At 37.0% G+C, this 25,514-nt stretch overlaps 1 pseudogene; it reads right to left on the reverse strand.

The window, feature by feature from the left end:
• Positions 1–10,833, reverse strand: part of LOC103589752 — a 38,380-nt pseudogene extending 27,547 nt beyond the window's left edge.
• Positions 10,834–25,514: the final 14,681 nt, after the last annotated feature.

Genomic DNA, 25,514 nt, shown 5'->3' on the forward strand with positions numbered 1-25,514 from the left:
GGGAAGAAGATATAACAATCATAAATATGTTGGAGCACCCAGATTCATAAAACAAACTCTATTAGAACGAAGAAAGAAAATAGACACCTGTACTATAATAGCAGGGGACCTGCATACCCCACTGTCAATATTGGACAGATCAACTAGGCAAAGAATTAGCAGAGAAGCACAAGATCTTAACAATACTTTAGGCCAATTGGACTTGGCAGATATCTACAGAACGTTCCATCCAACAACCTCAGAATATTCATTCTTCTCATCAGCACATGGATCATTCTCCAGGATAGATCACATATTAGGACACAAATCAAGTCTTAACAAATTCAAAAAAATTGGAATTATCCCGTGTATTTTCTCAGACCATAATGGATTAAAACTAGAAATCAATAATAAACAAAACTCTGGAAAGTATACAAACACATGGAAATTAAACAACATTCTACTTAACGATACATGGGTCCAAGAAGAAATCAAACAGGAAATAAAAAAATTTATTGAAACTAATGAAAATAATGATACATCATACCAAAACTTGTGGGATACAGCAAAGGCAGTACTTAGGGGGAAATTTATTGCATTAAATGCCTACCTCAGAAAAATGGAAAGCTGGCAAGTGAACAATTTAATAATGCGCCTTAAAGAACTAGAAAAACAAGAACAATCCAAACCTAACGTTAGCAGAAGGAAAGAAATCATCAAGATCAGAGCAGAACTTAATGAAATTTTTTTTTTTTTATAAAAAGGGTCTCTCATGTACCTGGAGGGCAGCCAGGCCCAGGAATTACTCCTCAACTGGCAGAGCTCAAAGTAAGTTTAAACTCTCCAAATAGGGTAAGTCTATAAAGTTGAGGTGAATGAATAAACAAAATGTGGTATATCAATATAGTAGAATACTGTTGTTAGGCAAGAAAGGGAATAGAAGTACTGATACAGGTGATAGATAGCATGGATGAACCTTAAAATAACATTAAGAGCCGGTCCTGTGGCTCACTCAGGAGAGTGCAGTGCTGGTAGCATGGAGGCCACAGGTTCGGATCCTATATAGGGATGGCCGGTGTGCTCACTGGCTAAGTGTGGTGCGGGCCACACTGTGCCAAGGGTTGCAATCCCCTTACTGGTCCAAAAAGAATAATAATAATAATAATAATAATAATGATGCTAAGTTATAGAAACTAGTCACAAAGGATCACGTGATGTATTTTATATTGACATAACATTTTTAGAAAAAAAAAAAAAAACTATAGATACAGAAATCAGATGAGTGATTGCCTGGGGCTTAGTGTTGGAGTGAGGATTGGTTGCAAATGGGAATGTGGAAACTTTTTAGTGTGATGGTGTGATGGAAATGGATTGTGGAAAACTGGATTGCGGTGACAGAGTCACAACTGTATAGATTTATTAAAAATCATTGAACATGTACAATGGGTGGCTTCAAGCTGTATGTGGACGTATTATTATCTAGGGAGGAACTATGATATATATATTTGTATATTTAATCTGTAAATACATTTACATATTTGTATGTCATATTCACATATCCAGAATACTGTAACAGTTCATTTATTCTAGTTTCACGATTTTAAGATTTCGTCTTTCTGGAACTTAACCCAGAACCAGGAAATAAATAGTAGATGATCTAGAACATTCTAAACACTACTATTAACGCCACTTGTTCTACATAAATCTTCAAAATACAGTCTTACGTGTTTAATGCAAACATTTCAGGCTGCTCAGGTAGTTTTATTTTAGTTGTTTTATTCTGATTTTTAGTGCCTAGCATATCAGAAACACCAAACCATAAGTGAAGGAACTATTTAGAGACGAGTACTATGACAGCAGGAGCAGTGACAGTGGACAACCTGATAGAAAAGACGGAGTCTAAAGCATGAAAGAAGAGATAATATATTCGAGTATACGATAGATGTGAGTAATAATAACCAACATTCGTGTGGTGCCTTTCACGCTCCAGATTTTTGCAAATTAGTTGCTCCATTAATCCTCACAAAAGTCCTTTGAGGCAACATCATTATCCTTACTTCACGACTGATGATTTGTGCCTCAGATTGACAAACATTGCATAGCCAATAACAGGAGCACTATGTCTAGGTCAAAATCTAACCTCAGTAACTCTGCCCAATTATCATGCTATTCCTAATAATGACCTACAAATTAATTGTTATGAAAATTGAAAGTAAAGTCAATATTATATGTTTAAAGGGCATAAAATTCATGCTACATATTAATTTCTAAAAAAAACTATTCCATTTGTATATAAACAGCTATATTTCAATATGTAAAAATTTCTCTTACAAAGCTCTTCTATAATTTCTCTTATAAATTTCTTTTATAATAGCTCATGTACCATTATTTATAGACAAGGTGCCATTGCTGAAATATGAAGTAGTTATTCATAATACCAAATAAAACTATGCAACAACTGAAAGATAAGCACATACATGGTTGTGTGTTAAGTGTGTGATTAAAGATCATATACATAAACACACAAACCAGTAAAAATAAAGATGTGGGATCTATCTATAAACTGAAAAAATTGTGACATTTCAAGTAGAACAAAATATATTAGCCAATTTTCTTGCATTTCTCTCAGATTCTGAATTTTTCCTTCTGCCTCTATCAATTACAAATGCCATGACTTGGTACCATTAACTTAATCTATGTTAGAAATGCACCTCTATTTTCTCCAAATTTCAGAAATTGTAATACATGCAGAGTTTTCCTTTTATATGCCTTAGTATTCAACCCACCTCCTTTTTTCTCAATTGGTGAGCCACCTACATGGGAATTATTTTTGTAGTTATGTTCTTCCAACTCCCACATTTTCATTGCAAAAACGGGATATATGGCACAAAATGGAGACCTAAGTTCACAAGAATTAAGGCGTGACTGCAGTTTATTTTTTGTGGGCTAGTTCTTTGATAAATTTATTTTTCTTTTTTACTTTTAAGTTTTATTTTGTTTTAATTGACATATAATTATTGTACATATTTATGGGGTGGGTACAGTGTTTTGTTGCTTTTCTTTTTTGGCAAATATTTGAACAAGTCATGAGAATTAACATTTTAGCCAGATGGTTTTCTTTGGGGTCCTGTTTACAGTGGGCAAAATGATTTAAAGATTATTATGATGACATTTTATTCAAGCAGCATTTTTACATCATCTTAATGTGTATATAATGATAGCTATTAAGTACTCCAGCTTGAAAGAGACAATTATACCACCTGCCCCTCAAAGGTAACTGGAAACAAAAAAAAAAAGCTCACCATTTCAAATCAAAGATACAGAGAAAGAACTTTTTCTCTTTTCTGTGTTAACATGACCTGAAAACAACACATATTCCAAAAGCATATCATTTTCTCTTTCAGTGAAATGTCTTTATATCTACCTTTTCCCTTGATACATATACAGTGTTTTTTAAAAGAGTTCTTCTTTCCAGTTGTAATCAGACCAGCAGATTTTTTTTTCTGACTCACATAGTGTTCTAGAAGTTGAAATAGAATTACTCTAGTACGGTACTTTCCAGTTTATCTCAGGCCTCTCCATTCTCTATTGTATTTGTGGTAGCTAGACTCTCAAATGGTCCCCAGTGATCACCCTCTCCTGATGTTCATGAGCATATTGTATAAGGGTTGCTCTGTGTGACCAATAAGATACACCAGACTTGATGGTATGTCATTTCTGAGATTAGATTATAAAAGACTATTGTGTTCTCTCTCTTGAATAGTTCACTATGGGAGAAGCAGCTGCTTTGTTGTGAGGAAACTCACAGAAGCTGTTGGAAAGATTCCCATGACAAGGAACTGAAGTCTGCCCACAACTGCATAAGTGAGCTTAAAAGCGTATCTTTCAGTTTCAGGTGACTACAACCCCAACAACCTTCATGAATGGAATCTCATGAGAGATCCTGAGCTAGAACCATCCACCTAAACTGCTCAATTACTGACCCACAGAAACTGTGGAATAATTAATGGTGTTGTTTGAAGTCACTAAGTTTTGGGGTAAATTTGTTATGCAGCAATAAATAATGAATAAAATACTATACCTAGAATGTTCACCTGCACATATTTAAATAATTTTGAGAATGTAATCTTATAGTACCTGACATAATTAATGTTAACTGCTACACATACAAATAGATCAAAGGTTTATTTCTTGCTTAGGTCACAGTTCAACTCAGACTCAGCAGCTCTGCTTGTTGATTTTCCTCCAAGGTGCGTTGTGGATCTCGGTTTCTTTTTCATAATAAACCCCACTACTAAAATTTATTCACTTTTAGCTGTACATGAGGGACAGCTTGTGAGTATGAAGAGGTCATACCCATCTGTAAACTCTCTTTGACTGTAAATAACAATCACTTCTCTCATATTTTTATTTGTAAAAATAACACTAACCCTAACCCTAAACTGCAAAGGAGGCTGGCAAATGAAGTCTTCTGTAATCCACGGAGAGGAGATAATGCGTTTAACAGGTAACATTGTCTCTGCCACCTGACTCTGGCTTTAGAGTCATAGTAATAGAGATGCCCTATATATTCAAAGAGAAGCTCTGCACTATTAAATACTCTTTGAATTTCTATTCTTTATGGTTTACTGAGAGTCAGGATACTTTTATCAGTTTGTTCAATTATTTAAAGAAATTGATTTCAACTTGGCCACTTACATGAGAGTAACTTTTTGATGTTTCTTCAGAAACTATCTTGAATGAATTTTGAACACGGAAAGAATTGTAATATACCAGTTATATTTTGAATGAATTCTAAGCAGAAAGAATGTAATGTATCAGTTATATTTTACTGCACAACAAGTACAAACCACAGTGGCATATAACAGTAATCATTTACTGCTCATATGCTTAGCTGGAAATTGGCTACGCATCTCTGCCTGTTTGATTAGGTTGACTCACATGATCTGAGGTGAGCTGGCTATCAACTGATCTAGGCTGGCTTTAGCTTGGGTGACTGGGGTGACTTGGCTCTGGCCAAATGTCTCACATCCTCTAGTAGACTAGGTCTAAAATGTTTTCATGGTGATAACAGAGGCACAGGAGAGTGTATAAACTAAAGTGCAAGGTTATTTCACATATGCTAAAATTCCATTAGCCAAAGCAAGTTAAAAAATGGGAGGCTATGGAGAACATGGCAAAGTGCATGGATATAAGCAGATGTGAAGATCAGGACAACAGTGTAACCTACCACCCATATGCCTGCTCTGAAATATAATCAATTAATCAATCAATAATATTTCAACTTCAATAATGGCAATCAACAATTATCTATAACAAAGGATGGCACCTTTGGAATGAATACAGTTTCTTCACATCTAATTTTACATATTATAAAACTCAACATATCAATTTGCCAAAATCGAAGATCAATATGCTTGTCATTAACTCTCAGTAGCAGTTCTTGTTAAAAAGACCATTCTGATATTAAATATGCCTTAATTGTAAAACACATAATGAAAATTTCTTATAGTTTAATGATTAAACAAAAATAACACATAAAGATATACTAACAATAAATTTTCCAGTAATATTAAAACTTTCTCCTCTTCATCTTTGGGTTTTATTTCTCAGGGGAAATTTTTAAGGAAATCTAATTTTTTTTCTCTCTCTTTTGGACTGTGAAATAATCTTTGGTAATGATGGTATCCACTATTCCCTATTAATCACATAAGACATTTTAATTAATTAATTAGAGCTATTTTATTGAGCGAACTATAGCTGTCATTTTGCTAGTTGCTAGTTTTTCAATGACTAACAAGAAAGACTCAGTTATTCACGAAGTTTATAGTATAATGGAAGGTACAAACAATAAATCAATGTTTGACATACAGTGAAAAACACTGTCATTATGTTGAGAAATCTGTGGTGCTAAAGAAGACAAGAGAATAACCTAAGCCAGACATGAGAAAAGTTTTGAAGAAGAGATTAAAGGGCTGGCCAGTCACCTCAGTTGGTTAGAGTGAAGTCTTGTAACATCAGTGTCAAGGGTTTGGATCCCCATACTTGCCAGACACCAAAAACAACAACAAAAAAAGATTAAAATCTCAGTTTGAATCTGGTCATGAGTAGTCAACTCATGTGAGAGATGTTGGTTTCTTCTAGGAAGTAAGTACTGAGAAAAGAAAGATAGATTTATAAAGACATTTAAGATGTATAACAATCTAGGTGATTTACTGGAAGCTGGGCATAAAGTAGAGAGAAGAGTTAAGAAAATGTATAATATTTTTATTGGGGCAACTGAATTTATTATTTAGTAACACAGAGTTACATTGCGAAGAGCAGTTGTTGTGGTAAATATAACCTTATCATCTGGATATAATCAGTACAGGGCTTTTGTGAAAAATCCAACTGAAAATATCTGTAAGACAGTTGGCTTCTTGTACCTGAAGATGAAAAGAAAGACCTAGGTTGGATGTGAAAATCTAGAAAATGTCAGCTTATATGTTAGCTGTGTATCAGATGGTCACTGACGTCATTGGGAGTCATGTTGTCCACCAAGCAAAGGAGGTAGCCTAGAACTAAAACCCAAAGAACTCCAATATTCAATGGATAGGCAGAATCAAATCCATTCACAAGAAAAAAAAGTAACAATCAGAAATGTAAAAAGAAATCATGTGATAAAAATTGAAGAGTTTTTAAAGGAGAAAAAAAGTGGTCAACATTTTTGAAGGCTTATGTTTGATCAAATTAAATGAGATTTTAAAACCCCTCTAGCTATATTAACAAGATTGTTGTTGATATCCTTTACAAGAGTAGTGACAGTATTTTAATTAGAAACTAGAATGACATTAATTAAAAGTAGATGAGTATTTTGAAGCACAGTATTAGAGGGTGAAAAAAACTAATGCCATTTTTTGTCATGCCTGCTATATTGAAGGCATGTTTAATGCTGTTTAATATCATTCCTTTGTTTCACTGACCAACTATACATCAACCTTAAGGCAAGCTGTAAAAGGAACATAGGTTTCAAGGAACGAATGATCTATAACCGCAGGTAGTGTCCATGGTCTGAGCATGAACATCACAAGACTCCCCACCTCAGAGATCACAAGACACCTGGTGAATGATGTTATCAATTTATTTTTAAGAGGTTACATTGAAGTTATTTTTAGTAACAAAGCCTTTGCTATATACACATTGCCTAAACCCAGAGAGCCAGAGCTCTCATCAGTTGTAGATGTCTGATTCTTCACTGCATGAAGTTTTCCTGTATGTAAGTCACCACTGTAATAAATATCTTTGATTACCAAATGGACCTGCCTGCATCCTTCTTTGGTCTCAAAGTACCTTCTTAATTTGGAGGGCTTTATACTTTAACTCCTTCCTTGCACACAGAGACTGCAAGTCTACCTAACTTGTTCAAGAAAGAGATATGGACAGCATCATGAGAACAAATAATTTTTATTTATTTTTTAATATGTGAGAAACTTGAATGTTTTAAAACCCTACTGGTTTGTAGAGGAAAAGGTTAAAGTCCCAAATGCTAAACAAAGAAAATAAGAGAGTGAGCTCTCAGAGAAATCAGAGCAAATAGAGCCACAGCATAGATGTAGAAATTAGTCACATTAAACAGAACTACCAATACCATTTCATCAGTAGTGAAATAGGAAAGCATATGTGTGAGAACAAAGGTGAATTTATGATTAATATAATTAATAAGGAAATATAAGAGTATTCAAACAAGAGTTTTGCACAAGAAAAATCATGTCTATGGACAGTACTATTAATTAATATTGCTTTGGAGGTAATAGCCAAAACAATTTGACAAGAGAAATGAATATGGCTTATATAACTATTCTAAATGCTTTCAAGCAAATAAAAGGGAAATATTCCTATAGTACAGCCATTAACTTCTCAATAGTAATAAAGGAAGATAGATGAAAATGAAAAAGTCTGAGGGACAATTATTTTAAACTATTTTCAACCAAACCATCTATCAAGGATGAAAAGAGGACAAAGATATTTTAGACATACAATAAGTCATACTATTTTTCTCACATGCTCTGTTTTTTTCAGGAAAATATGTAAGTTAACTGTCAGAAAGGAATCAGTAAACAGAAAATTCCATATAGGATAATAATCATAATAATTCAGGAGAGAGAGGAGACTAGGAAACTATTTGATACTTTTCCCTACATAAAAGATAATATTGAAAAATATTTTACAGATGTCTTGGCCTATTTGGGAAAGATTAGCAAAAGGTACTTTGAAAAGTAAGTGAATTAAGAAATAATATGGAAACATTATAATATGAAATGATGGTGGCACAGGAGCATGCACTGAAAGACCACTGCGATGGAAGACTGAAGCTTGGTATTAATTGTAACAAGACTGAAATCAAATGATGGATTTTTTTTTTTTTAAAGAGAGTTGTTGGTTATTGTGCTCTAAGGGTTATTTCCAGAGGCCTGGAATTGGCCTGAGATATTTTGATGAAATAGGAGACATATATTCATGATACTGACTCCTGGCCAATGTTGCTGGCTCCATGCAAGTGGTGGTGGTTCCTGTTCCTGATCCACGTGATAAAGCATGAATATTAAGAGCCTTTTAGGGGGAAAACAACTGGAGCCTGCTTCTAAGCTTTCCAATCCCTTGCTATAAGGCAGTCTGTGGATGTGACAAATCTTGACTCTAAGACTTTTGACTTATTGTATCCTTTCCCTAAAACAAACCGTGGATTTGCAAACCTTGTTTTGGGTCCTTTGAGTCTTCTTTAGCAAGCTAAATCTGTCTGAATGTTACCATTAATGCAGTTATGGAAAAGTATATAATTAAAGATTAAATACTAAATATATATAAAATATAATTATATTCCTAAATTGGAATAAAATTTTAGTTTCCCAGTTTTCAGAGAGGACTTTCTCTCTGAACTCAGGGTGAAAATTTAAAATAGCAGTGACACTTATCCATCCGTTGTGACACAAGGGGTGATAGACTGGTGGTTTAAATTGGATGTTGTGTCAGTTTTCTGGTTCAACTGGCCTCTGCCTTTGCAGATATTGGTACAGTTTGTTCTTCTCTAGAGATCCAGTTCATCTGCACCTATGCCTGCTCTTGGAGGACTTAGTCTCAAATTATCCATGATTCTTCTTTTTCAACAGGAGTATTTCTGCTTTAAGCTATCTCCATTCTTTCAGGAGATAGCTAAGAATTGTCCAGTGGCTTTCTATCTCTTTGCTGCCATTTCACACGCTGAAGGATATGGGTATACTAGTCCTGGACATTTATATTCTATAGGAAAAAAATCCTTATATCCTAAGCCAGCACTAATAAATAGGAGAAAACACAGAATTCATTTGTTACATTTTTAGTGTATGAACTATTCAAGTTAGATGTTTCTTGTCTGCAGACTTGCATGGCACCATTCAGAGTGTGTGCATCAGACAGATTTTCTAATGATAGAATCTTAGAAAGAAAAGAGAAGCAATTGAATAAAAGGACCCAATAAGATTAAAGTTTATATATGAGTTCTTATTACCGCAGTCACTGTATTACTCAATTTAATATGCAATTTTTATTAATTGCACCTATTTGAATGTTCTTATTTTGGAGAACAGCAAGACAGTTCATTATATACTCATCTCATTCCTCAAAGGGTTCCATAGTTTTCTTCCAATTCATATTATCCTAATAGTGGTATTTTAGAGTTGCTCCAGGTATGGTAGTGGATTCATCATTAATCCACCTCACCAGTGCTTTTAATCTTTCTATAATGTTGAAGTGAATAACACACTGTATCTTGCCTAAACCGATGGGGCAAAGGCTTAGAAGCCAATTGTCTTTAGGTGACTAAAGTCTTGCATTATGCTTGCCAGCCACTGGTAATATCAGACTCCAAATATGTGTCCTATTTCATTGGTTAAAGGCTTATAGAACTGAAACAATGAAATGCTGGTGATTTCAGAAATAAAAGAGTTATCAAAAATTGAATAGCCACTTGGAGATATTCTCTTGAGTTTCTTCACTTTGCATTTGTAATTTAAGAAATAAAAATCACTACCATATCTGGAAAAGCTGCCTATCCCTATACCCCCTGCCAAAGAAGCTTGTTCAAAGACAAAATTCCAGGTGTCTCTTTGGTAAATATCAATCATGGTTATCCCCCTTTACTATGGATTAAATGTGTCCCCCAAAGGTTCATGCATTGGAGACTTAAACTCCATTGTAAGACTGTTAAGAGGGTGAGAAATCCAATCATGATTTTTGAAAGGTGGGGCCTTTGAAATGTGATTAGTTTGTGAGGGCTATATCCTATCGAATGGATTAGTCCATTGATGGTTTAACAGGTGGTTATGGTCATGGTTATGATGACTTCATAGGGAGAGCAAGTCAGAAGCTTAGCTCTTTCTCTTGCTCAGGCCATTCAGTGTGTGATACTCTGCATCTCTGTGGAGAGTCACCTCCCCCAAGAAGGCTCTCACTACATGTATACCCTGGATTGTGGACTTCCCAGGCTCTGAAACTGTAAGAAAGAAATTTTATTTATTTGCAAATTACCCATTTTCAGGTATTTTGTTATAAACAACAGAAACAGACTAATACGCCATGATACAGAAGAAATTTTCAGATTTCTTCCTTTTTTAAGAACTTAAGGACATTCCCTGTGTGAATTTGTAAGTTTTGTGTGTTGTCAGTTAATCTAAAGAAATACCAAGTTGCAGAAACAGGAAACTATTCTAGGAGTTTTACTGTCAAACCATAGAAAAATGCTTCACAGTAGCCCTTGGGCTATTTAGTACATTCTTTTATGATAATTCTGATGTTCCTTAGAGATCCAATAGTCAGTATATAAATGCTACATTTCTTCATAGAGATTATTGATAAACTGTCCAAAATCTTGGAGAAGGGTGTTCAAGATAGAAGACGATCCAATATGATTCTGAAAGAAGAGTCAAAATAGATCATTGTTTGGTTGGAAAGCTTTGTTCATCAGCTGTTTTCTACCATCTAAGTTTTCATATTGCAACATAATCAATGGTGTGGAATATATTAAAAAACATATGTACTTCACAGGGTCTGGTTTTCCAAAGCCTTGCACTTTCAAATATTGACCTTGTGGAGGAATGGAAATTTTCCTCAGGCTATAAGTCTCTGTTGCAAGATAAGGATTGTGGCACAGCAGGTTGCTGGCTGAAAGACAGACTAGTTACTGATTGTTATGTAAAGATACTGAGAAATTGCTATATAAAGGAATGTTTACTAAGATCAAGCTTGTGTTGATAGGACCACTTAATTGCCTTACTGGAATGTCATCTGGCTTGTTTCACAGAAAGTTATCAGCCTATACTGTTAAACTATAACCCCACCTTTGTTCTCTTCCTGTAACTTCCTGGTCTGGAAAATAAATGCAGGAAGAGAACCCCAATTCCATGTTAATTTCCCAAGGAAGGGTTGGCTCTCTCTTGATCATCCCAAAGGGAGATTAACCACTTTGGGATCTCTTACTGCTCAGTAGAGATGGGCTTCGAGTAATCCTTTGCATCTCCATCACCCAGGGGAAGTGGGGTGACAAATCCGTGGGGGGCAAAGCAACAGAAAGCAACACAATGGAGTCTTTGAGATGAGGGCTGTTTGTAGTGTCTGTTCAGGCCTGAAACTATAAAAGTACTAAAGGAAAACATAGGGGAAACACTTCAGGAGATAGGACTGGGCAAAGACATTATGAATAAGACCCTGAATACACAAACAACAAAAGGAAAAATAAATAAATGGGATTATATCAAACTAACAAGCTTCCACACAGCTACGGAAAAAACCAAAAGACTGAAAAGACAACCCACAAAATGGAAGAAAATATTTGCAAACTATACATCTGACAAGGGATTAATATGCAGAATATACAAGGAACTCAAAGGGCTACACAGTAAAAATACAAATAACCCAATTAAAAAATGAGCAAAGGAGCTTAATAGACATTTTTTCAAAGTAAAACATACAAATGGCCAACAAGTACATAAAAAAATGCTCAATATCACTAATCATCAGGGAAATGCAAATTGAAACCTTATTGAGAGATCATCTCACCCCAGTTAGACTGGCTATAATCAAAAAGACTGAGAATAACAAATGCTGGTGAGGATGTGGAAAAAGGGGAACTCTTCTACACTGTTGGTGGGACTGTAAATTAGTACAGCCACTATGGAAAGCAGTATGAAGGTTTCTCAGACAACTACAGATAGATTTACCATGCCAACCAGAAATCCCAGTTCTGAGTATATACCCAAAGGAATGGAAATCATCATGTTGAAAGGATCCCTGCACTCCCACGTTCATTGCAGTTCTATTTACAATAGCCAAGAGTTGGAATCAACCTTAGTGTCCATCAGTGAATGACTGAATAAGGAAAATGGGGAATATATACACAATGGAATACTACTCAGCCATAAAAAAGAATGAAATTTTGCCATTTGCAATAACATGAATGAGCTTGGAGAAAGTTATGTTAAGTGAAATAAGCCTGGCACAGAGGAAAAAATACCGCATGTCCTCACTCATAAGTGGGAGATTAGAGAGAAATAGGATGGAAAGAAAGACTACAGTGTTGTGTTGAAGATGCAGAGGGAGAGAACAGACTTTGGGTGGCCAGTGTAGGGGGTATGGGGTAAAGGAAAGGGGCATTGGGGAGAGGTTGCGTGGTGAACGTAGGGAATAATTTCAATTTGAGGTGGTGGGCATGCTGACAGCATTGACTTGCTCACCAAATCTTGGGCATAGGTGCTGAAAGTCAGCTCTTGCCCTGTGAATATGTATAATCAATAAAAAAAAGTTATGTATTGTTTGCTGTGAAGATTAATTCTAGGTGTCAACTTGATTAGATGAAGGAATGCTGATAAACCTGGTAAAGCTATCTTTTTAGGTGTGTCCATGAGGATGTTTCCAGCAGAGATTAGTATGAGCATCTGAGTGAACTGGGTGGGAAAGACCCACCCTCAATGTGGGTGGGAACCATACAATCCGCTGGGGGCCTGGGGAGAACAAAAGACAGAGGTAAAAGGTGAAGCTCTCTCTCTATCCACTAGAGCTGGGATACACTCTTCTTTCCTGACCATGGGCACGAGAGCTCAAGACTCTTCGGCTTTTGGGTTCTAGGACTTACACCCAGGACACCATCAGCTTCCCTGATTTTGAGGCCTTTGGACTTGTACTGAGTCACACTACCAGCATCTGGTTTACAGATCGCCTGTTGTAGTACTTTTCCTCACAATTGTGTGAGCTAATTCCCATAATAAATCCCTCTCATTATTTATAACATCCTATTTAATCTGTCTCTCTGGAGAACCCTGACTAATACATTTGCATAGTGACAGAAATGTTTCATTCATACTGTGTTCCTATACAAAACATTCATCCTTTGATTTTTTTTTTTTTTTTTTTTGTGTCCGGCAACGGACCGCAACCCTCAGTGTTGCGCCCGCACCGGACCGGGACCAGCAACAGGATCGCAACCCTCGGTGCTGCACCCGCCCCTCGCTCAGCCAGTGAGCGGGAACCGGTCTGTATGTGAGATCCGAACCCTCGGCGGGAGCACGCCGCACTTCCCAAGTGGCGCACTGTAGCAGTGCGCCACCGGGCCAGCCCCATCCTTTGATTTTGAGAGACTAAACATACGAATGGACAACAAACAAATCATATATAAAAATAGAACTCTACTCACAGCCTGCTGCAACCAGCCCAGCAGTCCAACCCATTATCTACAGCAATCAGCCTAGGAAGCCAGCCTGTTATCTATTAGCCAAACTTGTAGGAAGTCAGACAACTATCTCTAGTAACAATCCATGAAGCCAAACAGTAACCTCTGTAACAATAATAAAATGTCCAGAACTTGATTAATAGCTGACAGTTTTCCTTTTTGTTTTAGCTTCCAACTTATGACCAACCAGAGAAGTCCAAATATATATCCCTAAACAATCACATAGGTTGTCCAACTTCTGATTAGCCCACCTATAACTTCCCCATGCCAGAACTCTCCTATCAGGGCATACTTAAAGCCTTCCCCTCTTTCCACTATAAAGCTTTCTCATTCTTCTTCCTGCTTTTAAGTCTTTACCAAAATGCAAGTGACAGTGGCTGATTCCCTTGCTATAGCAAGCTCTGAATAAATAGCCTTTGATTATTCTTATTTGGTTGATATTTGCTTATTTCCACAGTTTGAATGGATTAAAGAGCTGTTCCACTGCAAGGTTTACACTGACCCACACTTCTGGGCCTGTTCATAGAAGTGGCATGTCAGTGCCCTCCCCTACCACAAGGCCTCAAGACAGTCCATCCACCACCAGATTATTTTTTTAATTGAGATGTTGTCATCAAACACCCATTAGTGTCCCTTTAGGGCCTATACATAGAAGTCTGTTGGATCTTGGACTGTACGTTTTCACTACAAGCATTGACAATCATTTGGCGTTCTGAATTAGAAAACTGCCTACATATCAGAATATTTACTAACATATCATTAACATCTAGGCATAAACTCTAATCTCTGCTTTGAAAAATGGAAATTTAATATCAATGCACATTTATTTAGTTTTTATTTTTCAGGCTGGCATGTTACTTCAATTGTACTCTCAATACATTGGAATTGGTAGAAGGTTTTGTTATGTCACAGCGTAGAAACTGATTGTCCTTTTTCGAAAAAAAAAATTATCAGTTGGGTAAAGCATGGTGTTATAACACCAATGTCAAGGATTGGGATTCCCACAGCAGCCAACTGCCAATACTAAAAAAAAAAAAAAAAAAAAAAAAAAAGCCTTAACATCAATCTACCAACAACATTGTAGGTAGATAGGAAAACCTAATAATAAGAAATACCTCCTTATTATAATAAGGAATAATTTTCAGCCATCATGGAAAACAGTATGGCATTTCCTCAAACTACTACAGATGGACATGCTATACAATCCAGCAATCCCACTGCTGGGTACATACACAAAGAAATGGCAATTATCATGTTGAAGGGATACCTGCACTCCCATGTTTATCAAAGTTCTATTTACACTAGCCAGGCAATGGAACCAACTTCAATATCGATGAATAGATGACTAGATAAAGAAAATATGGTATGTATACTCAGTGGAATACTACTCTGCCATAAAAAAAAGAATGAAATTCTTCCATTTGCAGCAACATGGATGAGCTTAGAGAAAGTTATGTTAAGTAAAATAAGCCAGGCACAGAAAGAGAAATACCACATGTCCTCACTCATAAGTGAGAGTTAAAATAATTAAGCAAAGACAAAAGAAAGAGACAACAATCACAACAATTCATTGAACTTTCAGAAGAAGAGAACAGAACTGAGGCTACCAGAGGTGGGAAAGTGGGAGGAGAGGGAGGTGGTTAGCAAGAAATTGGTAAAGGGCCACAAAAAATGATTACACCGTGTAATGTTGAATGTACTAATTACCCTGAGAAAAATAAATACTTAAAATTAATTTTTTAAAAAACATTAACTTTTATACATAAACTCTAATCTCTGCCTTGGAAAATGAAAATTTAATATCATAATTCACACTTATTTAGTTTTTATTTTTCATGCAGGCATGTTACTTCTATTGTATTCTCAGTACATTGGAATTGGTAGAAACTTTTGTTATGTAACAGATTAGAAACTGATTTTTCCTGTTTGAATATATATATATCAGTCGGTTAGAACATGGTGTTATAACACCAAGGTCAAGAGTTCTAATTCCTACACTGGCCAGCTGCCAATTAAAAAAAAAAATTAAAAGCCTTAAACACCAATTTACTAACTACATGGAAAACCTCCTTATTATAATTTTCAATAAGAGAATCCTGCATGGGGTGAAATTTCAATTGGAGATTAAAATAAAACAAAATCATTCAAAGCTCATTAATATAGTGATGAAAAATGGATTGCAGATAGTTCCATTTTCACTACTAGCATATCATGATAAAAATGGATTTAGGAATTAACGGTGCTTTTTGCAATGTTGCTCCATAATTTTAAACTGTATATCCTGCTGATGTTTTTTCCCTTTAAATATTTCCGCATGAAAAGCTAAGGAAATAATGAAGTAAATGCCCATGTACATCTTTTACTTGCTCCAGAAATAAGTGACAAAAATGAAAAATGGGAACTAAAACACAATTTATGACTAAAACAGAAAAAAGCTCCAATCAACATGTCAGGAACATGTATAACAAATACAATGCAATTCGGTCCCAGTTGAAAAAGGAAACTGGGAGCTAACACAAAACTGTGTCGTGAAAACCTAGCAGAATTGTTTTCTGAAGTACCCATGTTCAGCATGTTGAATATTGGAGTGCCTGAGGCTGTTTGTCATGTAGGTCTTCTTTAATAACCACTCAATAGTGACAGCAGCATAGGTAAAAAACACAAGTCTGATTAGTACTAGTTTTTGTTTTTGTTTTTTGTTTTTTGTTTTTTGCAGCTGGCCTGTAGGCGGATCTGAACCTGTGACCTTGGGGTTATAAGGCTGCACTCTAATCAACTGAGGTAACTAGCCAGCCCCAGTGTCTGAAGTCTAGAAGCAAAACTACTTTGCACTTAGAAGTCAGAGATGAATTTTCTTTGAAAAAGCTATGCCAACTAGCCCAGTGAGATTTTATTACATATACAGGAGAATGGCTACAATTAAAAGAATGACAAAACTATATGTTGATGGGGTTGTGAGCAACCAGAACTCTCATACATTTTTGGTGGGGTACAAAACAATACAACCATTTTAGAAAAAGTTCTGGCAGTTTCTTATAAAACTAGCAATACATCTATCATGTGACATAGCAAAACTTCTCTTACATATTTAGCAAAGAGAAATGAAAACATATGTTCAAAATAAGATATGTAAAAATCGTTCACAATAGTTGTATTTATAATAGCCAAATTTTGAACAGCCCGGATGTGTCCATCAATAAGAGTGAACAAACTGTGCTATACTCTGGTAATAGAACACCACTGAGCAGTAAAAAAGAACAAATTACTGATATGCCCAACAACATGGACAGATCTCAAAATAATTATACTGAGTGAAAGAGGCCTTACACAAAACAATACATACTCTTTACTGTATTATATTCTATACTATATTCATAAGTGGAATAATATATACTGTCTTATTTTACTTATATGAAATTTTAGAGCAGGAAAAAATAATGTACAGAGCAAAATATCAGGACATTGCCTCTGGAAGGGTAAGGGTCAGGATTTTCTACGAAAGGGTATAAGAAAACTTACTAGGGTGATGTGTTTTATGTATCCGTTGAAGATTGAGTCGCACGGGTAAATGTATCTGTCAAAATTCAGAAAATGCACACTTAAGATGAATGCATTGCCTTATATGTAAATTTTACATCAAAATAGAAAACATGGCAAACAAATTTCACTCTAGTTAATGATCTATCTGCTGATACATTTAGAGGAAAGAATACTAATGTTTGAAAACCTATCTGAAATGCATAAAAAATAGGATGGCTTAAAGGATGGATAGATGAATTGACAGATGAACGAATGTGTGATAAAAAAGTAGAATAAAATGTTAATAGTAGAATCTAGGTATTGAAAATATGGAAGCTTGCTACAAAATTCTTTAAATTTTTCTTTATGCTTGAAATTTTTTGTAGTATAATTTTGGAAAAAATACACACCATCCTTTAAAAAAAAAACTCCACAAAATGAGATATTGTTTTATTATGGCTTCTTACCAAAGCAGCCAGTCAACTGAATCAATTTAGAAGAAAGAGAAAAAAATATTTAAAAACACAGGACACTCTTTAATAAAACAGGTATTCAACAGAGGGCTGGTGTTGCAATTTATTTAGAGAGAAAATATAAGACAAAGACCACAGTAGGAAGCTAGGTAGACTCCAGTAGGAAGCTAGGTACCAGGTGGTAGCCAAACTTCTCACTGACCTTGAGTAACTTAGTGGCTAAACATGAAAAGAAAATAATCAGCTTCCAGTCTCTTAGCTGAAATTTAAAGGATCTGATCTGAAAAATGGTTTGTATAACTTGGAAGAACAGTCAAATAAATGCCACTTACACTTCTGTGGAATCCAGTGGGGTGAAGTATATCAAACAAGTCAGAAAAAGAAAACACCATGGGAAAAAAACAGAGGAAGAATATTTTGATTTTTTTTTGTTTCTGGACTCCATAAAATAAACAATGATGAGTCAATAATTAAATTACAGAGAAAGACAACTGGTAAATTATGAAAACCAGTTTAATCAATTTTACCCATTTTTTGTGTGGGTGATAAAAGCACCTAAAATCTACTCTTTTATCAAAAATCCCAAATATGATACAGAATTAACTATAATCCTCATCCTGTATATTAAATCTGCTGACTTCTTCACTCTATCTGCTACTCTATATCCTTTGATCCACATTTACCCATTTTCTCTACACCCCCCTTTCCCCGGTAACCACTTGTTTTATTCTCTATCTTTACTTATTCAACATTATTCTTTCACTTCCACATATAAGTGAGAACATGCAGTATTTTTCTTTCTGTTTCTGGTTTATGTAGTTTAGCATAATGTTCTCCAGTTTCATCCATGTTGTGGCAAATGGCAGGATCTTCTTTTTTAAGACTGAATAATACTCTATAGTGTGTGTGTACTTGCATCTGTGTATGTGTGTGTGTATACCACAGTTTTTTGCTTGTATTTTAGTTTGCTTGGTTATTTTGGTGGCTGGCTAGTACAGGGATCTGAACCCTTGCTCTATCCAACCAAACTAACAGGCCAGCACCCCAACAGTTTTTTTTTAATCTATTTATCTGTCTACAGAAATATTGGTTATTTCCTTATCTTAGAGGTTGTGAATAATGTTGCAATAAAAATGAGAATACAGATATCTTTACAAGGTACTGATTTTATTTCCTTTCAGTATCAACCCAAAAGAGGGATTGCTTGGTCACATGGTAGTTCTTTTTTAATTTTTTGAGGAACCTCCACACAGTTTTTCACAATGGCTGCACCAATCTACATTCTCATCAGTAGTGTATAAGGATTTCCTCAAAAGATTTATGTTTAAATTCAACACACTGCAAAATTAGAATAAACAATTTTTTCAAACACTAATGAGACATACCACAGAAACAAATGATCATATGACATGTTCAAAAACAACTGCAATGAATTTCATAAAATAGTATGTTGTAGATAGAACTGTAATCAGAACGTAATAAAAGACTCAATAAGGAGTCAAAAAAGAAATAGGCCTAAGAAACAGAATTTTCAATAAATAAGTTAAAGAAAATGTCAAAACTTGCAAGAAGAATATTTTTAAAATAGCGGGCACTCATTTTAATATCTAAGATGATGTTGTTCTATACACAGAAGAAAGTAAAACCGCTAAGCACTTCCAATACTACTAAAAAAAACCCTACAAAATAATTAATAAGACTTCATTTAAAAATGTTAGTAAACAAAATGAATATAAAGATATCATAAGAAAAGTATCCATACAGATTTATCACAAAGTGAGAATATTTTCTTTATAACATACAAAACAATGGCATTGACAAATAGTTTCCAAGCAACTTGCATTTGCTAACCTAATCAAACTAGCTTAATCAAAGGAAAGAAGCAAAACTAGACTAAACTAAACTGAACCCTATAATATGCTGGTAGGTCCAGTCTAGAATTTTCCATCATCTCAATTCAATCGCCTGTAAGGGAGAACCAGAAAAGTTTGGAAGCAAGAGGTGGTAGGATATTACTTGTTTCTATATATTATTTTTAGGCATTGAAAATTTAAATTTCTCTAAGGGTGTTATTTATTTTTTGCATAAACTTTTTGTCAGAGAACATAGTTTTATTGTTCACCATCATTATGGTGGGGGAGGACGGGGGTAGAGGAAGTTATTGTGGAAAAAAGATTTCACCTCTTCCCTTACCTGCACTCCTCTCCCCTCCCATCCACTCTTCTCCCCTGGTCTTCCCTCTCCTTTCTCCCTCATCCCTTTCCTAAGAAACCCATTTCATGTTAAGCTATGGCTGACTCCTGGTTCTTTCTGGCAAGCAAGGAGCAGAGTCATCACGTGGACCTCATCATCAGGAGAAGGTAGGGCTGTTCTGTGTCTTCGAGATGCAGAAAGAGCAGTACAGAGCAGCATGGTGCTCCCCACATTTAGTCTTCCATTAGCTTTTTATGAGAAGGAAACAGCACCTTACAGTAGGGATTTATTGGAATGGGGGAGGGAATAAAAACAGTGCAGAGGGGATCACAGCACACTGCGGAGGGGCAAATTTAAGGTGACTCTCTTTTTCGCACAGAGAAAGGCTGCTATTTGCTGGGTTGAGTATGGGAATTATGAAAGCCAAACCCTGACATATGGTTGGAAAATATAGGAAATCAGATGATGTAAAAAACACCACTAATTTTACCATCCTGACAAAGTATTTATGCCTTGAGACTTTTTTCTCAGTATTTTAAATAAATGCTATTTGTGATCAGTTGTGCAATTCTAATTTTGTATTAACATTAATTTTTTAAAAATATGAAAAGTATAAGAAACTATAATGATGATGAAAAACCATAACCCAAAATACTACTGCCCCGATATGAGTCATCATTTTTGTGCAATTATTTACTATGTTTATTATCAAATATTTTTATATAGTTTCATCATTCAGAACATCTTGGACTTTTAAAAATAGTGAACTCAGGAATATTCATAAATCCTCCACTGAAGATTTTTAAATGGTAGGAACAACAATAAAATAACAACACAAATTGCTCAACTCATCCAATATAGCATTTAAAGTTGCAGAAAATCATTACACTTTCTTAATAAAAGTGGTATTATTATAACTTTCTATTTAATTATTATTTTTTTTTTTTTGATAGAAAACTCATTTTGGGTGAAAGTTTCCAAAACAGTTTAGTCATTATTACCAATTACTGGGTTAGAACAGCAAGAGTAATTAGTTTATGTCATTGTCAAAAATGACAAGATGTTCCCACTAAACTGTAAGATGAGAGACACATGAGAAATTAAACAAAAGAAAATAAACAAATTTTTAAAATAAAACTTCTAGTAGTCGATTAATCTTATAATTATTGTAAGGAGACAACTTTGGCAAGCACTGAGAAACATTTACTTAGAGTTGGAGAATTGACCTGTCAATAAATTAACCAAAGATACATTGCATTCAGGGCATTCAGCCTGTTACAAAAAAACCAATTTAAATAATGATTTAACTATTCTAGATTTTAGTGTTAATTAATTTTGGAAAAGGTCTTTGTCTGTCTACGACAAGAGCGACTGTGAGGCTAATGTCTGGAATCCTGCTCACAGTGCCAATTGTCTAGCTCTTAATCCTTTTTGTGATGCCAATTGTAAAGCTAGATGACCACGTTATTTGTCGTGGCTCTTTTACCTGTGGGTAATCCTGCACCAACTGGGCCGATGGTTGAGATAGGGCTGGGTCTGGAGCTCCCAGACTGCTCAAGCCCATTCACAGACTGGGTCACAAACCCTTCACATGCAAGGCTGGGTCACCAGACCCCTTCATGCAGGTCTGTAAGCCAGGCAACCAGCCACACCATCCTTGGAAGCTGCAGGTCTGGAAAAACATGGCCATGCATGGCAGGCACCTGAGGCAGTAAAACACCAGCCAAAGCGGTGTCACCATGTAGGTGCACCACCCATACACAATGTTTACCAAATAACTCTGAACCGGCTCCAAGGCGAGGGGAGCCTGACCAAATTGTTCCGTTTTCCCAACAATCCACCCCTTCTGGGTCCCTCACTGTATAATCTACACATTCAGAATCTTCCACAATGTTCCCTTAGCGAGGATAAATGATCCTTACATTTACATAACCTATTGTCCATTCAATATGCCTTAAGACTTGTTCTGTCTTTTTAACTGTCAGCTGCATATGTCTGATTAGTAGTAACCATTGGTGTGATCCTCCATGCAAATCCTGCAGTCATACCGATGGGTAGTTCAATGCATATTCAGCAGGGCAACATGTTGATCACATGATTCTGGTGTGGTGCCTGCAGCCAGAACACTATGGGCGAAAAGACAAAAGAGTTATCGGTACTGACCGGGGAGTTCTCAACCCTCTGGTAAGATACATGTCAGTTTGCCATCCTTAGAAAGGATGGTTGCAGGTGTAGGTATCTCACCTGGCTTATGATACCACACTTTATCTGCTAACACTGTTGGATCTGTAGGTTCTACATGTAACAGTATAGGGGAACTCATAATTAGCCATAATGATAATACAAATGTGTGCTTTGGAATAGAGTGTTTATCTGTTCCGGGCCATGTCACCTTTACTCAGGGAGGCCAGGTACTTGTCACTCAAGGTGTAACTTGTAAGCCCTCATCTAAACCTTTTCCCCAAGGCCCAATTAAACCTACCCAGCATATATGGGGGCTTTTATTCTCCAAGGCCATTCCCATTGTACGGCTGTCCCTGTTGCAAACAGGTTGGGACCAGTAAGAGAATATTTCCATTCTTGCCATATCCTGGCTACAAAAGCATATCTTTAGTAGTGTTTTGCAGCTGTACAGGTGCTGCAGCCCTATGCAACAGAGCTTCCACTGGAGAGGGCCTGCCCTTGTGGGGTCTATCATTTAGAATTCTGACTGTCGGCCATAACCACTGTGTCTACCCCTTCAGGGGTGGGGGTTGGGTATATAGCCATAGCCCCTTTTTTAAAAGACCATTGTACTTTTCAATCATTCCCACTGCCTGGGAATGATATGGCACATGTAACTTCCACTGAATGGACAACGGTGAGGCACACCTCTGGACCCCATGTCCAGTAAAGTGAGTTCCATTATCATTCTCTACGACTACAGACCAGCCATATATGGCAGTAAGGCTATTTGATGCCTTCACAGTGTTTACCTGGTCTGGGGCCTTTACAAGCCCATACAAACAGAAGACCAGTAGCTGTATCAACAGAAGAGAAGATGTATCTGAAATTCTCTGATCTTGGCAGTGGTCTGACGAAGTCCACCTGCCCTCATGTAAGGGGCACCCTTCCTCGAGTTATTTGCCCATCTGTAAGGGGCACCGACCAGGGGTGTGGACTCTCTTGAGCACACACTGGACAAGCATGACAGGCATTCACTACATCTTCCTATTTTATACGCAGGGCCCATCTTTGAGCTGCCATCCACATGGTTTTGCTGCCAGCATGCTGTATTCATCAATGTAACCACTGGGCTACATCAGTAGCCGGGGCTCTCTCCAGTCATCTTATCTTAGCCAAGGCATCAGTTTCATCATTTCCTGGACTGGCTAAGGGGAAGTGTACTGTGACATGGAAAAGAGTTACTTCTTTCTCATGCCCCAATTTCCATAACTCTTGCCACATGACTTGTCCCCACAGGGGACGGTGGCCTACCATCCACCATTGATAGTACCAAGTAGAAATCCAAAGGGTTAAACCTTTGTACACAGCCCAGCTGTCAGTACAGATGGTTAATGGCCCAGGCTCATTTTTTATCACAATCCATACTGCTCTCAATTCAGCCCATTGACTGCTTTGCCCTGTGCCATTTTCATACCACATGGTTTCAGTTAAGGGCTGGACAGCAACAGCTGCCCACGATGCTGAAGGTCCCATGCTAGAGCCATCTGTATACCAAGCTTTCTCTGTGATAAGTCCCTGTCCCTCACGGAAAGGTGTAGCCTCCACCTCCATGAGTAATGGTTGTGCCGAAGTTTCCTCCACAACCTCTACTGGTCCTAGCACAGTTTGCCACTCTTTGGACAGAGGACTCATTGACACAGTGCTCCTTTGTTCTATATATGCTCCCCATTTAGACAGAGTGGGAGTCTGAGCTACACCCATTTTAGGGTTGGTTGCCCACGTGCACAGCCAACATAGTATGGGGTATGTTGTCCTTACTAGGATGTTGGCAGTTCCTGTGATAGCTTCAGTGGCTATCTAGGCAGAATACACAGCTGCTAACTGCTTTTCAATTAGTATGTAGTGCACTTCAGCACCCTTCCAGAGCTGAGACCAGCATCCTACAGGTGTGCAGAATCGGTTTTTTCTCTGCCACAAACCCCATCCTAACCCCTTCTGGGTTATATGTACGTCTAACTCAAACAGCTTAGTGGGGTCGGCTACTTGTAAAGCTTGTACATGCTGTATTGCCCCTTTTGTAGTCCAATAAGCTTGTTCTACTTCCTCAGTCCAATCCCAGAAGGCTCCTTTCTTTGTTAATGCATACAGTGGGCATACCATTTGGGCCATATGGGGTACAAAATTGTTCTAATACCCCAAAAGTCCCAAATACGTCTGTAGCTGAGCTACCGTTGTGGGTCAAGTGTATGTCTGTATCTTATCTATAATAGCTTCTGGGATGACCCTCATCTTAACTGGCCAGACCACTCCCAGGAATTTGACTGACAGCCCAGGTCCTTGCACCTTGGCTGTGTTTACGGCACACCCTCATTTTTCCAAATGATTTAGTAGCATTGGAGCTGCCTGGTTTAAATCTGCAAGAGAATCAGAGGTTAGTAACACATCATCAGTTTAGTGAAACATTGTAACTATGCTGGGCCTAGTCCACTTGGCTAGGTCCCCAGCCACCAAACCATGACAGGTTGTCGGGTTATGCAGATAACCTTGGGGCAATACTTGAAAGTTGCACTGTCTTCCTTCCCATGTGAAGGTGAACTAATCTTGGCTATCAGCTGAGATTGGAATGGAAAATAAAAGCATTTGCAAGGTCCAATACATAATGATAAGTCCCCAGCTGAGTCATCAGCTGATCCATCAAGTCATGAACTGAAGGCACAGCTGCATGCAAAGGAGGCACTACTTTGTTTAGTTCTCGATAATCTACAGTCATTCTCCAGGTCCCATCAGGCGTTTTCACTGGCCATACCGGAGCACTAAATGGGCTCTGGGCCAGAAAAATAATACCAACTTTCTCTAATTCCAATATAGTAGCACTTATCTCTGCGTGTCCTCCTGGTAGGCGATATTGCTTTACATTAACTAGACGTCTTGGCTTGGGTAACACCTGTGGGTCTTCTTTAGCATATCCTCGTAACACAGGCTTTACTCTCTGTATTTGCAGCCGAAACTCTCCAACTGTTGTTTGCATGTGCAAGTATATCCATACGCAAGATGTGTTCAGCTACAGGAGATATACATATACAGTGTATACATGAAGAGGTAATCTTCCTATGCCCAATGGCAATGACGCAGCTTTGACCTCAGTAGTATGTCCTCCATAGCCATCTAAATAAACTGTGACCCCTGGAAACTTATCTGCATTTCCATATATCAGGCTACATTCTGTGCCTGTATCGACCAATGCCAAAACATGCTGCACATTTGTCCTTGACCAATGTATTGCCAGTTCAACATGAGGCCTCTGGTTCTCACCTGCCCCCAAAAGATGAGTACCTTGGCCTGCTCCCTAATCAGAATGGAACAGTGCACATCCACCTCCTCGGGAGCAACCAAAAAGTCCTTTAAGTCCACTGAGCGTACATTGCTACCTGTTTCCCGACATTTGGTGA

The sequence above is a fragment of the Galeopterus variegatus genome, unplaced genomic scaffold, assembly GCF_000696425.1.
Source record: "Galeopterus variegatus unplaced genomic scaffold, G_variegatus-3.0.2 Scaffold720, whole genome shotgun sequence".
Lineage (NCBI taxonomy): Eukaryota > Metazoa > Chordata > Mammalia > Dermoptera > Cynocephalidae > Galeopterus > Galeopterus variegatus.